The 13,298-nt window shown below is 49.3% G+C and overlaps 1 protein-coding gene across 1 annotated transcript in view; it reads left to right on the plus strand.

Annotated features, from left to right (window-relative positions):
• KIF14 (kinesin family member 14) overlaps positions 1-13,298 on the plus strand; it is a 185,857-nt gene that overhangs the window by 58,638 nt on the left and 113,921 nt on the right. The gene's annotated exons all lie outside the window — the stretch shown is intronic.

Genomic DNA, 13,298 nt, shown 5'->3' on the forward strand with positions numbered 1-13,298 from the left:
GCAGGTGCCATAGATGGAGAATGTGGGACATCACATTTATGGTAAGTTTAGGTTATTCAAGAAAGATGTGGTTCCTTTAGGTCTGAGTGTATCAAACAGCTGATGAAACTAAATCGGTGGTTAGAGCCCAGTAGCTGCTTAGTCTGCTCCTGACTAATCCTTACTATATGGATCCATGTTTAAGTGGAAATATAGGACACAGTCCACCAGGTAGAGTGCACCATCTCATGCTGGGAGTTCTCTTGAAACCTTTCCTATTTCTGCATAACCTCTGACTATAAACAAATAAGCAAAAGAAAAGTGATGACAGTGAGATATAAAGCGAACCAGTCACCAGGATTTTCCTATATAACCTAAAGCCAGTGCTATACTGGCACTATCATGCTGATTCTATACATACCTGTAGTTATGAGATTGGATGTATAGGTTTTGAAGCACAAGCTAGTATAGTTTGTAAAGTGAGCAGCTTTTTGATTGACAGCAGCTGCCGATCTGCTGATAGCTTGGGTGGGTTTTCATAGTGATTTCCATCCCCTACCTGTTCCTCCCCCTAAGTGCTGATGTCATGCCCATGTGACCAGAAGGGGCAGGGCCTCAGCCAACTGAAAAATAATGTTGCTTCCTGGAATCAGCTATGTTGGCTGAGTCCCCGCCGGTGCTTCTTCTACACCGCATATCCTACATACAGTTTCATATCTCATCCTGGTGACTGGTGAGGCGCCTCAGGCATGCCAGGTATCCGGGAACTGGGTGCAAGTGACTGATCTCCTATATTCTGAAAGTTTGGTAACCCTGATAAAGGCCATACTTCCACATCGGCTTATCCCGGGGAAGGTGATGGACGTCAAATGCATCCATGGAGACGCCAAGAACTTACCTGTGGTACAGGTCAACATAGGCTCATAGTGCGGATCCATGCTCCACAGAGCGGTGTGGTGAAAAACTTGTTACAGCCTATGATTATTGGATGTGACTTTTCGTGGGGGCAAGTGATATCACCGGGTAGCTTTGCTAACAGCCAAGTCACTTTTCAAAAAACCTTGTTGTAAGCCGAGGCCAACGAGTTGCCATGGTTTGTACGGATGGGCAAAAAGGAGGTGACAGCATTCCTTGAAACCAATATCCTGAGCTGGAGCTGTCTAGGGGATTGTTTGGAACCTCTCCCTAATCAGGGACTTAACTAAAAAATGCTCTCCAAATGGGGGTGGGTGGAGTAAGGGTGCTGACTGTTCCCTATAATCGTGTTTCTCATTTAGCTGGGCATAAAGGTTGGTTGTGTTGAAGGACCAAAGAGTGGGGCCAGGTAAGAGCGCCTTCTCTTGGCACAAGAATCACGATTTAGGTGGGATAGTTGGTTGTTTCGGTAAAATAATTTAATTTTAACCCTGGGGATCAGGTGTGGGTATTGGTACCCACAGTGGTGAACAGTTCCCCATTAAGTGGCAGGGCCCCTACAAAAGGTGTTGGAAAGGGTTAGTGAGGGAGAATATTAAGTTTACGAACCAGTGGAAAAGGAGCCCCACCAGTTATGTCATATAGGCTTGGTTAAGCCTTGGCAAAATAGGGGTCATGGTTGGGTGGTTAAAAGTGCCCAGCTCCCTGGATTTGGGCAGAGGGGGAGGTTATGAAAAGTGGTATCAACACAGGTCCGGGACTGAATGTATGTGTTACCAATGTGTTAAGCCTTGGTAATGTAGGACCCGGAGAAGCAGGCTCATCAGAACCTTCAAGACTTGAAGAGTATTTGTGTGGAAAAATGGGTCAAAATCACACTTGAGCAATGCATGCAACTAGCTTCTCCATACAGGAGGCATCTAGAAGCTGTCCTCACTAACAAAGGGTTTTGTACAAAGTAATAATTACATTTCAGTAAGTGCTGTAAGGTAGCAACAGGACAGGTCCGGAACTGGAGGTTAGTGTCACCGAGGTGGCAAGACTCTGTGATGTAGGAGAAGGACATGAGGACAATTGGAGGAGCAGGACACAGCACCTATAGTGCTAAGAGGGATTTGGAATGTGTGATAAAAGGGAGTTCACCTTTGTCATTCGCTGTCTGGGAGTGAAGGTGTTAGTAAAGGCTGTTTGTTTTCATTCCCTGGAAGTTGATGGATTTTAAATAAATCTTCCTGTTTTTGTTTTTTTATATAAATCGCGTTGCCTGTGCCTGCCTTGACTGCTGTTAGTGAATGAATCCCTTACAGTGTTCAATAATTTTCCTGTGTCACTTCTCATTGTTACACATAATTTATGGACATCTATGGTCTGGGTTATTTGTCTGTGTGGATTGGATGGGTTGTTAATGACGTCTGGTGAGAAATTCAAGTCAATACCACCTTTAGAAATCTATTTACTTATAAGTATTGAACACGTCACCAATTTTCTTTCACACAGTTTGTGTGTGTGTGCAGTTCTATACAAGTTTTTAGATGGGAGGAATGCTGTAAAGTAAGATTGGTTTCAAATAGAGAGTGTTAGTAGTTATTTTTATCAGTTAAAATGCAAAGTGAGCAAAAGAGAACTCTAAAGCTGCTTTCACAGATCCGTTTTTGCCCTCAGGCACAATCCGGCTTGTGCCTGATGCAACGGATCCGTCGCAGATTGTGTAAAAACTGATGTGACGGATCCAGCAAAGATCGGATCCGTGTTTTGTTTTTTTTTCCATGAGAGAGAGATCCCATCATCACCGCACAGACCCTGGCACTACCGCACCCATCATCACCGCACACACAGCGGCACTACCTGAGTGACGTCACTGCTGATCGCGCAACTCACTTTAGTTGCTGCATGGAGTTCATAGGAGCGGCCGTGTTCTATGGCCGCTCCTGTCAGCTTCATGTAGCAGAGCTGAAAGCATCGTGGGACCTCGTGTGGATTAAGTTCGACCTGGAGGGGTATTTGGGGGTTAATAAAGTGGTGAAAGAGGGTGTTTTTTTGTCTTATTTCAAATAAAGGATTTTTCTGTGATTGTGTTTATTTGCTTTAACTTACAGGTTAATCATGGAGGATATCTCATAGACGCCTGCCATGATTAATCTAGGACTTAGTGGCAGCTATGGGCTGCCATTAACTCCTTATTACCCCGATTGCCACCACACTAGGGCAATTTGGGATGAGCCGGGTAGAGTCCCAGGACTCACGCATCTAATGGATGCGGCAATTTCGGGCAGCTGCTGGCTGATATTGTTAGGCTGGGGGGCTCCCCATAACGTGGGGCTCCCCATCCTGAGAATACCAGCCATCAGCCGTGTGGCTTTATCTAGGCTGGTATCAAAATTAGAGGGGACCGCACGTCGTTTTTTTTTAATTATTTATTTTACTGGAAAGTATAGACCCGTCCACTGGCAGCTGTGATTGGTTGCAGTCAGACATGCCCCCCACACTGAGTGACAGGTGTCTCACTGCAACCAATCATAGGCGTTGGTGGGCGGGGGAAGCGGGGATTACGAGATGGAATAATGAGCAGCCGGCAGGAGAAGCCGCCAGAGCAGTGCGACAGCCGTGCAGCGCCGCGCCCATGATCGGTGAGTATGAAGGAGGGAGAGACCGACAGACCGACAGAGAGAGACTCTGGGCATGCCCAGAAAAAAACCCCGTATCCGTCGTTGGATTTCGTCATATGCAGGATGACGACGGATCCGGCGTCCATGGGCTTTCATTGTAACTCACGCTGCACGGCGCCGGATCCGGCTCCATACGGTTTTTCGCCGGAGACCAAAATTGCTGCAAGCAGCGTTCCATCTGGCCGCCGGATCAGCTATTTACGCCGGATCCGGCAAAAGCCGGATGCAACGCAAGGCCATGCAGGACAATCCGGCGATAATACAAGTCTATGGGGGAAAGAACGGATCCGGCGGAAACACACGCCGGATCCGTTCTTTCCGTTTTTTTCTGAATTGTGCCGCACGGAAAAAAACGGATGTGTGAAAGCAGCCTAACTCAAATGGATATTTGGTGTACCCTTCTTTTACCTTGAACACCTCATCAGTTCTTCTAGGTACACTTGTCACTTGCACACAGTTTTTAAAGGAACTTGGCGAGGAGATTATTCCAAATATCTTGGAAAATTAACCACAGATCTTTTACGGATGTAAGCTTGTGGAAATCCTTCTTTCCTTTCGGCCTCTTTAACACGTCAGGATTTTGGCATCAGTGTCTGTTTACCAAATCCAGAAGTGGAATGTACAGAAAAACTATAATTAAAAGATGTTGACACCTGTTCAGTGTTTTGGAGACGCTCCAGGTTTTGTCAAATATTGAAATGTGATTGAGGCCTTCATGTAATTCCAGACAAAATCAACAATATTGTCACTCATTTGCTGAAATGCAGCTTCAAATTGCAAGTAACCTCCATCATGCCTCATGGTTGCTTGCAGATGCACATTATTGAACCGTTTCCCAGCCCTTCGTGAAATAAACTGCCTTCTGTTACAGCTAAATATTTCACGTTTTGACTCCTTAATTCAGAGCACCTGCTGACATTTTCTTTATCGTTCCTTTGGGAGACCCAGACCATGGGTGTTTAGCTTCTGCCTCCGGAGGACACACAAAGTACTACACTTAAAAGTGTAGCTCCTCCCTCTGAGCTTATACACCCCCTGATGAGCAGACTCAGCCAGTTTATCGCTTTGTGTTCAGGAGGCATACATCCACACATGCATTCTCATATGATTTTTTTCCTTTTGGAACAAGATTGAAGAGTGGGGTCCACGTCTGGACCCCCGGCATGTCCCTTCTCACCCCACTGTGTCGGCGGTGTTGTAAGGTTGATTCCTAGGCTGGAGCCTTTACATGCCGTGCTCCTTCACCATCCCTCCTGGGCTCTGGCTTGAAGTGGGAGCCAGCACGGTCTCCATGCTTGGCAGGAGACCGGTCTCCATCCGCAGCCCTTCAGGACCCTGCTGGACCGGAGCACTCATCCCCAGGGACATGGCCCTGCGTCTCAGCAAGCTAAGTACCTGAGACGTTTAGTTTTCCGGGTCCCTGTACTTTATTGTTGTGGGAGAGTGTGCTGATTGTGTTTTCTAACATTTCCGGCGGGTTCTCTAGCTGTCGCCTGAGAACCGCGCCGATGGTGCCTGCGTGCCGGCCGCGCCGCTCAAATTTAGGCCCCGGCTTCGCCGGAGGCCTAGTTTCGGTTTCACTGACCTCGCCTGTCTCTCATGTAGAGGGACAGGCTCGGCTCCGCCCGGTGGCCGTTTTGCACAGGGGAGGGACACTCCCCACTGCTGTGTGTCTCCCCTCCCCTGTAGGTCTCTATGAGTTCCCGCTCCTAAGCAAGTCCCGCCCCCTCTCTTCGCTCCGGCGGCCATTTTTTCAGCGCTCTCTCTGCATTGCAGCGCTCTCTCTGCATTGCAGCGCTGGTCTGCAGCATCTCTGCTGAGGTGCTGTGCTTGGGGGCCCGGGCTTCGGGATCTGGAGGGCACACAACACCGCTCCAGCGGTCCGGTAAGCCACAACCGGTCTCCGGTTGTGGACCTCTGTTTATACTCTCTGGGGTTCATTCTCTGGCAGAGCCTCCACTCCAGCAGCATGTCTCACACGAGGAGCAAGGCTCCAAAGCTTTATTCAGTATGCACTGCATGTAAGCTCCTGCTGCCTGAACCGAGCATTTTCCCACATTGTGATGCCTGCTCTAACCTGGCGGTGCCTCAGCCTGGAGTCTCACCCCCAGTGGTCTCTCTGGCTGCTCCTGCTCCTGTGCCTGAACCTCCGGCTTGGGTAGAAGCCTTTTCTAGGTCTATCTCCCAGTCTTTAGCTGACTCCATGGGACATCTGTCCAGGACTTTGCTGAACATGCATCAGCCCCCTTCACAGGGAGCCTCTGCTGCTAGGGGTCTCTCAGGACCGGAGCTCACAGAGGATTCATCATTTGGTCCCAGACCCCGTCCTCCTAAGAAGAGACGCAGGGTCCCCTCTCCTTCCTCGTCCCGCGGCTCTGATTCAGGAGCTGACTCGCAGGATGAGGAGGATGCCTTTACGGGGGGCTCGGAGGTTAACTCCATGTGCCCCATTGATCTGTCAGAAAGTGACTCAGATGTTAGTGATTTGATTGCTTCCATTAATTCTGTACTGGATCTCAATCCGCCAGTATCAGAGGAGCAACCCTCTCTAGCAGAAAAGCACCAGTTTACCTCGCCTAAGAGAGTGAAGAGTGTGTTCTTTAACCACTCCAGTTTTCAGGCCGCTGTGGCCAAGCCCAGGGCCTGTCCTGACCAACGCTTCCCAAAGCGTGGTTCTGATGACCGCTTTCCCTTTCCACCTGAGGTGGTCAAGGAGTGGGATCAGTCCCCAAAGGTAGACCCCCCGGTGTCTAGGCTCTCAGCCCGGACCGTTGTGTCGGTGGCTGATGGCACCTCCCTTAAGGATTCCACTGACCGCCAGATTGACCTTCTGGCCAAATCCGTATATGAAGCGGCGGGGGCCTCGTTCTCCCCGACTTTTGCAGCAGTGTGGGCTCTCAAAGCCATCTCTGCTTCTCTAGAGGGGATGAATTCCCTCGCCAGGGAATCTATGCCCGAAATGGTTACCTTAACTTCCCAAGCTTCAGCTTTTTCATCCTATGCCATATCTGCCATGCTGGAGGCTTCTCACCGCACTGCGGTGGCTTCGGCTAATTCCCTCACTATCCGCAGGATCTTGTGGCTTCGAGAGTGGAAGGCAGATGCTTCTTCAAAGAAGTACCTTGCTGGGCTCCCTTTTGCTGGGTCCCGCTTGTTCGGTGAACAGCTGGATGAAATCATTAAGGAAGCTACTGGCGGGAAGAGTACTTCCATGCCACAAACCAAAACCAGGAAACCTGTCCAGGGTAGGAATCAGTCGAGGTTTCGTTCCTTTCGTTCCTCCAACTGGTCGTCCTCTAAGCCCTCGGCCTCGCCCACTAACTCAGCCAAGGACCAGAAATCCAACTGGCGCCCAAAAGCGCGTCCACAGAAGACCGCAGGAGGTGCTGCCGCTAAGGCAGCCTCCTCGTGACTATCTGTCAGCGCCAGCAACGTCCTTAGTCGGTGGCAGGCTCTCCCACTTTGGCGACGCGTGGTTTCAACACGTCTCCGATCAGTGGGTGAGGGATATCATCTCCCACGGCTACAGGATAGAATTCTCTACCAGCCCGCCAAACAGATTTTTTCTCTCAACTCCCCCCTGCTACAAGGCCGCCGCCTTCTCGCAGGCCATGGCATCCTTGCAGGCAAACAGAGTAATTGTACCGGTGCCCGCCCGGGAACGGTTCAGAGGTTTCTACTCAAATCTCTTCCTAGTTCCCAAAAAGGACGGTTCCTTCCGGCCCACCCTGGATCTCAAGCTTCTCAACAAGCATGTTCAGGTGCGGCACTTTCGCATGGAGTCCCTGCGATCAGTCATTGCTTCAATGACCCAAGGGGATTTCCTGGCATCCATCAACATCAGAGATGCCTATGTGCATTTGCCAATTGCAGTTTCACACCAGCGTTTGCTACGTTTTGCAATCGGAGAAGATCATTTCCAATCGTTGCTCTCCCCTTCGGGTTGGCCACAGCTCCTCGGGTATTCACCAAGGTCATTGCAGCAGTGATTGCGGTCCTGCACCTACAGGGGTTGGCAATGATTCCTTACCTGGACGACCTTCTAGTCAAGGCTTCATCCAGCGCAGACTGTCAGCAGAGTTTCTCGCTCACTCTCGCCACTCTAGCCCAATTCGGGTGGCTTGTCAATCTCCCCAAATCTACTCTGACTCCGACCCAGAGTCTCTCGTACCTAGGGATGCAGTTCGAGACTTTGCCGGCACTTGTGAAGTTGCCCTTAGTCAAACAGCAGTCCCTCCAACTGGCGGTGCGCTCTCTACTGAGGCCCCGCCGTTATTCCCTCAGGCGCCTGATGCAGGTGCTGGGTCAAATGGTGGCGTCAATGGAGGCTGTTCCCTTTGCCCAGTTCCATCTGCGTCCCCTGCAGCTGGATATTCTCCGCTGTTGGGACAAGCGGCCTTCCTCCTTGCACAGGTTAGTGGCTCTGTCGCCACAGACCAGGAGCTCTCTTCAGTGGTGGCTTCGGCCCCTCTCTCTGTCCCAGGGGCGCTCCTTCCTGGCCCCGTCCTGGGTGATCCTCACCACGGATGCCAGTCTATCCGGCTGGGGAGCGGTATGTCTCCACCACAGAGCGCAGGGCACTTGGACTCCGTCCGAGTCAGCCCTTTCAATCAATGTGCTGGAAACCAGAGCCGTGCTTCTGGCTCTCCTAGCTTTTCACCACCTGTTGGCGGGCAGGCACATCCGAGTCCAGTCAGACAACGCGACAGCAGTTGCCTACATCAATCACCAAGGCGGGACACGCAGCCGCCTGGCAATGTTGGAGGTACAATGCATCCTTCAATGGGCGAAGGACTCCTAGTCCACCATATCCGCAGTCCACATCCCAGGCGTGGAAAACTGGGAGGCAGATTATCTCAGCCGTCAAACCGTGGACAGTGGCGAGTGGTCCCTGCACCCGGCAGTGTTTCAGTCAATCTGCCGCAAATGGGGCACTCCGGACGTGGACCTAATGGCATCCCGTCACAACAACAAAGTTCCGGTTTACGTGGCTCGCTCCCACGATCCTCAGGCCTTCGCCGCGGACGCTCTGGTTCAAGACTGGTCCCAGTTTCGTCTGTCCTACGTGTTTCCCCCTCTAGCTCTCTTGCCCAGAGTCCTGCGCAAGATCAGAATGGAGGGCCGTCGAGTCATCCTCATTGCACCGGACTGGCCCAGGCGAGCTTGGTACCCAGACCTGCTCCATCTGTCCGTAGAGGTGCCGTGGCATCTCCCTGACCGTCCAGACCTTCTCTCACAGGGTCCGTTTTTCCGCCTGAATTCTGCGGCTCTCAAATTGACGGCGTGGCTCTTGAGTCCTGGATCTTGACTGCTTTTGGTATTCCTCCGGAAGTCATCTCCACTATGACTCGGGCCCGTAAGTCTTCCTCCGCCAAGATCTATCACAGGACTTGGAAGATTTTCCTATCCTGGTGTCGCTCTTCCGGCCATCCTCCTTGGCCATTCTCCTTGCCGACCCTTCTGTCCTTTCTACAGTCCGGTCTGCAGCTAGGACTGTCCCTCAACTCTCTCAAGGGACAAGTCTCAGCTCTGTCAGTACTGTTCCAGCGGCGTCTCGCCCGGCTGGCTCAGGTCCGCACCTTCATGCAGGGCGCGTCTCACATCATTCCGCCTTACCGGCGGCCCTTGGATCCCTGGGACCTTAATTTGGTTCTCACGGTTTTGCAGAAACCCCCCTTTGAGCCTCTTAGGGAGGTTTCTTTGTTTCGTCTTTCACAGAAAGTGGCCTTTCTGGTGGCCATAACTTCCCTCAGGAGAGTCTCCGATTTGGCTGCGCTCTCTTCGGAGTCACCTTTTTTGGTCTTTCATCAAGACAAAGTGGTTCTCCGTCCGACTCCGGACTTTCTCCCTAAGGTGGTCTCTCCTTTCCACCTTAACCAGGACATTACCTTACCTTCCTTTTTTCCGGCTCCTGTTCATCGCTTTGAAAAAGCTTGCATACTCTGGATCTGGTGCGTTCTCTCCTGATCTATCTGTCTCGCATCGCTGCTCTTAGGCGGTGCATTTCTCTTTTTGTGCTAACCACAGGTCGGCGCAAGGGCCTTTCTGCTTCTAAGCCGGCCTTAGCCCGTTGGATTAGGTCGACCATTTCGGATGCCTACCAGTGTTCTCGGGTGTCTCCCCCGCCGGGGATCAAGGCTCACTCGACCAGAGCTTTCGGTGCCTCTTGGGCTTTCAGACACCAGGCTGCGGCTCAACAAGTCTGTCAGGCTGCCACGTGGACTAGCCTGCATTCCTTTTCAAAGCACTACCAAGTGCATGCTCATGCTTCGGCAGATGCGAGCTTGGGCAGACGCATCCTTCAGGCGGCTGTCGCCCAGTTGTGAAGTTAGGTTCTGCCTACTTCTTTGTTTTTCTGTTTATTTCCCACCCAGGGACAGCTTTGAGACATCCCATTGTCTGGGTCTCCCATAGGAACGATAAAGAAAAAGAGAATTTTGTTACTTACAGTAAATTCTTTTTCTTATAGTTCCGTATTGGGAGACCCAGCTCCCTCCCTGTTGCCTGTTGGCAATTTCTTGTTCCGCGTGTTATCACCGGCTGTTGTCGTAGACAGTTTCCGGTTGTTCCGGTTTTTGCTCTGTTTTACTTGTGGGTGGCTATTCTCCTTCAGCTTTTGCACTAAACTGGCTGAGTCTGCTCATCAGGGGGTGTATAAGCTCAGAGGGAGGAGCTACACTTTTGAGTGTAGTACTTTGTGTGTCCTCCGGAGGCAGAAGCTAAACACCCATTGTCTGGGTCTCCCAATACGGAACTATAAGAAAAAGAATTTACGGTAAGTAACAAAATTCTCTTTTTTCTACACCTAAGTTTCCTTGTTTTTGTTGCTTGGTCTTGTTTCCATTTGAAAGTTATGGTTATTGGCCACAATTCTTCCATAAAGATAACTTTTTTGGATAGATGGGGTAGCTGGGACACAAAGGTTAATGCCAGTTCTGAGCAGATGGCACTGCTGGACATCTTCTGATTTCAAGGAGAATTAAAGGGAATCTGTCACAATTTTTTTTTTTTTTTTAAGTTATTAATATGGACATACAGGTGGCATAGAGGTGAAATTGGCCATACCTGTATGCCTCCTGGATGATGGGTCGTTTTGCAGATATCTTTTATATTTTCTATCTTCCAGGCTATAGGGCGTGTGCTGCCTGGAAGATAAGCCTGCCTCCGGTCTTCGTTATCCCCAATTTCTCCTCCTCTCTTTAGTACGTTCCTGTAATGTCTGTAGCGCAGCCGGAAATCCTGTGCCTGCTCATTTTGCCTGCTGTCTCTCCCCCTATACTTTTTTTGCATTTCCGTGGGCAGTTTTCAATTTTGATGTGCACAGGCCCCGGGGTGTCGTTGTGAAGTAGCAGTGACTACCCGGCACCTGTGCACATCAAAGGGTGAAGATTTCCCACCCGACTCTTCCCGATTTTACCCTGGTGCATTGTCAATTGGGGTAATAGTTAATAGGGTTGATGTCATCACAACTGACAATTGATGTCAACTCCAGAGGTTAGTAATGGATAGGGGTCTATCAGACACCCCCATTACTAAACTGAAGTATTTTTTCCTGTGTTTTTAATTTTTTTTTTTTTTTTATTTGAAGAAAGACGTCCTTGTTCACCAATTTTATTAAATATATATTTTGGAAGTTCCAACGATAAGCCATCAGGTAATTTCAACACAGCGTCCATTTATTCCTATGGAGTCTCGTTCTGAGAAAGTCCTTAGAATGAGGGATCAAAGGTTACTGACGGTCAGCACTAGCCCTGTATTTCCCCGTGGGCGCTGATGTCAGTAACCTTACATGACCTCACTGCTTGTGGGAAACTCCAGGTCTCGCGCTGCCCTCTGTGACCACGATATGCAAGAGTGGTGAGGTCCGGTAAGGTTACTGATGTCATCACCGTTCTCTTCGGGTATTACGTCACGGCAGAGCTGCCCCTGGTGAGAGATATCTTTATGGTGCTGCAGAATGTTTGCATTATAAGCATTTATAATACTTAAATGATATACAGTGTCTTACGAAAGTATTCAACCCCCTTGAATTTTTCAACCTTTTCCCACATTTCAGGCTTCAAACATAAAGATAAAAATTTTAATGTTATGGTGAAGAATCAACAAGTGGGACACAATTGTGAAGTTGAACGAAATGTATTTCTTACTTTAAACTTTTCTAAAAAAGAATAAACTGAAAAGTGGGGCGTGCAATATTATTTATCCCCTTTACTTTCAGTGCAGCAAACTCACTCCAGAAGTTCATTGAGGATCTCTGAATGATCCAATGTTGTCCTAAATGACTGATGATCAATATAATCCACCTGTGTGTAATAAAGTCTCCGTATACTGGTAAATGCACCTGCTCTGTGATAGTCTCAGTGTTCTGTTTAAAGCACATAGAGCATCATGAAGACCAAGTAACACAACAGGCAGGTCTGTGATACTGTTGTGGAGAAGTTTAAAGCCGGATTTGGTTACAAAAAGATTTCCACAACTTTAAACATCCCAAGAAGCACTGTGCAAGCGATCATATTGAAATGGAAGAAGTATCATACCACTGCTAATCTACCAAGACCCGGCCGTTCCTCCAAAAATTTCATTTCAAACAAGAAGACTGATCAGAGATGCAGCCAAGAGGCCCATGATCACTCTGGATGAACTGCAGAGATCTACAGCTGAGGTGGGAGACTATAGAACAACAATCAGCCGTACACTGCACAAATCTGGCCTTTATGGAAAAGTGGCAAGAAGAAAGCCATTTCTCAAAGATATCCATAAAAAGTGTTGTTTAAAGTTTGCCACAAGCCACCTGGGAGACACACCAAACATGTTTTTTTTTTTTAAAAAATTTAAAATAAGCAATAAATTTCTCTCACCTTCACAATTGTGTCCCACTTGTTGTTGATTCTTCACCATAACATTAAATTTCTCTGACGCCTCATTGGGGAACACAGGACCATGGGTGTTATGCTGCCTATCCATAGGAGGACACTAAGTAGATGCAAAAGCATAGCTCCTCCTCTGCAGTATACACCCCCTGGCCGGCCAGGCAAGCTCAGTTTTAGCTTAGTGTCTGTAGGAGGCACTTCCTTTCAAGGTTTGTTATTTTTTGAGGGCGACTGTTTCCTTTTGGGACCGATCTCCCACTACCATCAACGGGCGGGAACGTGAAGTGTTGCCTACACGTACCCCCTCCTGCGACGCTGGATCCTGCGCTGGACGACGGGTTCCACAGACACCGATTTTCCAAAGCCCAGGGTAGAGGCCTGTGCCCCTATAGCCCAATTGCTCAGCCCCTCTCTACAGGCGCTGAGTTGAATATGATACCGACACAGCAAGCTGACTCTGCTATTTTCACTGCCTGGAAAGCAGTGTTTTAAGGTGAGATCCCCCCTGACTGGTTTCCCAGACAAAGGGAGAAAAGACGCTGCAAGGAAGGCTCCCAGGACATTTACAGTATTTATTATGTGCAAGGGGCAAGGATCCTGCACACACAGTGTTAACTTTCTCTAGCTTGCTGGCTGGAGGAGGGGGGAGTTCTGCTGTTAGCAGAAAGTCTTGCAGATAATTTCCCGGTGGCAGGGGGAGGGCCCAGGGCTCAGGGACTCACGCTGTTTATTATCTGCTCAGTTTATTTGCTCTAGCAGAAAAGCCGGCTGATAACCACCGGTGACAAGCTGTGTGCTGACTGTAGGGAGAGGGAGGAAAACTCAGAAGCTCTCTTCTCGCCGTTTTTTTTTTTTTTTTTTCTTACTA

The sequence above is a fragment of the Anomaloglossus baeobatrachus genome, chromosome 8 (genome assembly GCF_048569485.1).
Source record: "Anomaloglossus baeobatrachus isolate aAnoBae1 chromosome 8, aAnoBae1.hap1, whole genome shotgun sequence".
Taxonomy (NCBI): Eukaryota; Metazoa; Chordata; class Amphibia; order Anura; family Aromobatidae; genus Anomaloglossus; species Anomaloglossus baeobatrachus.